Here is a 4,786-nt window from a genome sequence, read left to right as displayed (position 1 = left end):
TTTAAATTTATTTGAAGCTTTTTTTCTGCAACTTTTTTCTCTTTATCTTCTTTCTACGTTAGTTTTTGTAGTTTAATTTTTTTTTTATTTTTTTAAATATCGTGAGTGTGAAAAAAAAGGTGTTGGCTGTGAAGTGAACTTTATGTCGAAGATTTTTTTCTGTAATAAATTTTAAGTTATTTTGTCTGGATTAGTTTTTTATTTATTTACTTTTTTTTGTGGTTTAAAGGAAAAAACGTTTTGTTTACGTTTTTTTCTTAATTTTTTATGTAACAAGGTCGTTTTTTTTTTTATTATTTGATGATTCACGAAAAATTTTAACTGTAGCAGTAATTATTGGGAAAATTTATGACTTTTAATAATTTTTTTATTAATTTATTTTTTTTATCATTATCTTAGTTTTATTAATTTTATTTTAATTTTTTAAAATTTTTAATTTTTTAAAATAAAAATTAATTAATTTTTTTTTTAAACCTGAGATCATGAAGTTTTAATAAAATTCTTGACATAAAAGTAAAAATTGTAAAAAAAATTTTTTAAAGAATTTTTTAAAGCAATTTAAAGTAAAAAACTTGTAAACACTCGTTAATTCAAACATTTTTCACCTTTAAACCACATTTTGAAGGTAAATTCTCACGATCCGGCACACAAAAAAAATTGGTATTTATAAACTCACAACACACTTTAATGTCAATGGGGTGTTAAATTGCTCACATGATGCTACTGTTTTTCTTTGTACTAAATTATTTTTTTCCTCAAAACAAAAAAAAAACTGGAATTTAGTTTTTTTCCATATTTTTTTTTTCATCGTTGTACCATCAGATTATATCTAGACCAGATTTTTTTTTATTTTGCGAGAATTAGTAGTGAACGAGCGACAACAAATCTGTTGGATTTTTTCTAACCACAATTTTTTTTTATTTTTTTTTTATGTTTGTGTGTCTAACATCCGTTTTTTATCCATATAGTTATTATTATGAATGAATATATATATTTTTTTTTCATTAACATTTTATTGTCTGTCGATGTTTTTTTCACGCTAAATCAGGTGCAAAATTCCCTTCTTCTTTTTGTTTTAATTTTTTTTAATGATCTTTTTTTTCGTCGTTCATGTCTCTGCGAGACAACATAAAAATATTTCATGCATAAAATTCTTTTCAATAAAAATTTGTGGTAAAGCACACGTTTAGAGCTTGGTGAAAAAAATGCACACGCGGTACATGCTTTCTTTGATGTAGGTCCAGATTTTTTTCTGTTGTTGTAAATTTAATCCTCTTGTAATTTCTTTAAAAAAAATTTTTTTCGGAGGTGTCGAATTACGAATTTGTCCAGAATTAGGGAATCAATAACAGGCCACACAGAATTTTATTATAATAAAAAAAGGTAGCATGGGCTGAACAGTGCGTTAATTAATATTAATTATGTTCAGTTGAGTTTGTGTCGTGATTTTAGTAATAAAAATTATGTCAGTTGGTGTAACAATTTTTCCCATAGATTAAGTGAAATGTGATTAATTCTTTTAATGGAATTACATTTTCAGGTGCTTCTGTTTTTTTACAAATAATTAAGGCCTCTCCAAATGAAAATTAACAAAACTTAAAAAAAATTAAAATTTTTAAAATTATTTAAAAATTTTAAATGAAATTTAATTAAAATTATATAAATTAAATTAAAAATTAAATTAATTAAATTAATTAAATTATTTAAATTAATTAAATTAATTAAATTAATTAAATTAATTAAAATTTAAAAAAAATTATTTAAATAAATAAATTAAATAAAAAAAAATTTTTAAATATTTTTTTTCAAATAAAATGACAAAATTTAATATATTTGTAATTTTTTTTACTTGTAATTTTTTTTAATTGAAATTTAGAAATTAAAAGTTGATTTTAGAAAATTTAAAGTAAAAATTAAAAAAATAAAAATATTATAAAAATTAGTTGTCAAAAATTTTTGAAAAATAAGTGCAATAATTTTATGATATTTATTTTAACAGACAAAAATTCATGTAAAAATACGATTTTCAACGAAAAAAAAAATTTTTTTTTGAAAATTATGAAAATATTGCAAAAAAGGTAATTTTTATGAAATTTTTATTTTTTTTAAATTTTATCATATTTTTTGAATTTTAGGAGGCATCGAACTTTATTTATTATTTTCATTTGGAGCGTCCTAATTAATTAATAATATTTTTGTTATTTTTCATGATCAAGGCTTTTCGTGTCAAGCTTAACAGGTCTAGCTCGTAATCCATTCGATACGCGCGCTTAAATGTACTTCTTTTGTCTTAATACATAATTTCATGCGGCGCAGCCAAGTTCTGTTCAATTTAATTTCGTAGCTATTACTTCCTATTGCTACTTAGTATTTACCTTGAATTTTTTTTTTGAATGTACTTCACAAGACGTTTTATTGTTAAATCATCGTTATACGCATAAACAACATAATCTCATGCTCTATCTCTCACATGAAACACAAAAAATGCATGCAAGTACTTTTTTTTGCTCTGAATTTAACATCCAATTGTTTTTTTATGAACAAAAAAAAAAAAAATAAATAAATGGCAACGATGAGCACAAAAAATGTGTGTACCTACATGTGAAATCAATTGTTTCTTAGAGAGAACGAGAGACGACGACGACAACGACAGAAGAGGAGACCAATTTTATAATAATAAAGACATCATTAAAATATTTTACCAGAACAAGAACAAATAAAGCTGTCACATTAATGACTTGTTCAGCTATCAATGTTCGTTGCTGTTGTTAAGGGATCGCAGTATTTTAATCTCCATATCAATATCTTACTTGTGTCTTTTTTTTTCTTCTCTCGAGATCTCGTTGCTGGACAGAATGAATAAATAATATCGGCTTCTGTTACGATTCATGATTTATTCAAATGGAATGGAATTTAATTTTAATCCACGTCGTTGTGAAGCAAAAAAAGGGACAAATATTGGCGACTCCCACATATGAGCGAAATAAATAAAATAAAAAGCGATGAGAAAGTATCATCATCCATGCAAAAATTTAAACCAGTTTTCCGGGATTTGTTTCCGGTTCCTGCCTTCTTCTTCGCACATTTCTACTTTTTTTTTGTGTTCTTTCGCGTTCAATTGCGTACAAGTTTCATATCAAATCACACTAAAAAAGATCAAGAAAAAAATGAATCGATTTTTTGTGTCGCTTTTTTTTCATTATAAAGATATCAAGAAGTTCTCACGGTTTTTGCACGTAAAATTGTAAAAAGAAGTAAAGGAGAGTATTTAGTAGGTATGGAAGGAAAGTTTGTTGTTATGACAAGATGTTGTTCGATTTGACAGGAGAAAAATATTTTTTATTTATAAATTATTTATTTATGTTTTTTTTATTTATTTATAGGAATTGTAGAGCAGATTAAGATGCAATAAATTTGTAAAAAAAAAATGTGGAGTAAAGAGTGAGTGACATTAAATACAAACAGGTGAGATGTGTCGAATGGGAATTTCTTATAAAAAAGTGAAGGAGTTTTGTAAGAAATTGAGAAATGAGGAAGGAAGTTGACAATTTTGGAGTTTTTTTTTAAATTTTAAACGAAGGGTAAGTGTTAAAAGTATTTTTTTAAAAATTTTTTAAAACATTTTTGTAACAAAATATAAGTTTTTAATTATTTTTGATTAATTAATTAATTAATTAATTATTTGATAATTAATTTTTTTTTTTTTATAAAATTACAAAAAAAATAAATTATTATTTTAAATTAATTTTGTAAAAAAAAATAATTTTTACTGAATTTATTATTAAACTCCTTTCGATTTTATCGAAAAAATTTTAAAAAAATCTTTAGTAAAAAGAATTTTTTTTAAAACTTTTTTGATATTTATTGTTGAAAAACGATGAAAATAGCCAGGTTATAAACAAAGATATTAAAATTAATTTTAATTACCTACTTTAATAAAAAATGTTGAATTGATATTTAGAGCTTTAGATGAAAAAAATTTAATCACGTGGCAAAATTAAACTTTTTTCTTAATTTTTTTTACTTTGGGAAAGTTAATTTAATTTTTTTTTCAATGTTGACTTTAATTGTGAAAATAAATGTACCAAGTAAAGAATTTTTTTAATGTAATTTATTATCGTTTGATGTTTAAAAACGTTTAATTAAAAAACTTTAAAATTTTAAAAGTTAAAAATAAAAAAAAAATGTTTTTTAAAAAAAAAAAATGAGAAAAAAATAAATTATTTAAGTTTTTTTCTATTTTCTATTAAATATTTTTCTATTTTTTTAAATAAATTCTATCATAACACTCAACATTTTTATTAAATTTCAAACCTTCTCTCCCAACTAATATCTCGATCACCAAAATTTCCTTTCTTTCACTCAATAAAAAATAGGGCACAAAGTCAACTTTGCACAATGATTGACTGCCGCAACGAACAACCGATTGACATCTCAATCCGACTCTCGTATAAAAATATTGACTTTCCGATCAACCTTGAACTAAAACTAAATATCCAAGTAAAAGCATAAAAAATTCCCCCTTTTTACCGATTAGATCGCAATCACACAACAGATTAAAAATTTTGTGTTGCAAAAACAACCCGTCATGTCATATCTGATCATTAGCAAAATCCGCACACATTTCACATTGATGCAAAAAAAAACAAGGGTGCTAACCACAACTCTGTTACGGAATGCAATTTTTTTCAACCCTCGTGCATTCCTTCAAATTTATTATTTTTTTAATGCAACAACGTGCCTCGTTCACTGCACAAAAGATTAAATAGTTAGTTAGTTTTATTGA

This window comes from Culicoides brevitarsis, chromosome 1 (genome assembly GCF_036172545.1).
Source record: "Culicoides brevitarsis isolate CSIRO-B50_1 chromosome 1, AGI_CSIRO_Cbre_v1, whole genome shotgun sequence".
NCBI classification, from domain to species: Eukaryota; Metazoa; Arthropoda; class Insecta; order Diptera; family Ceratopogonidae; genus Culicoides; species Culicoides brevitarsis.
This window is presented reverse-complemented; position numbering follows the sequence as displayed.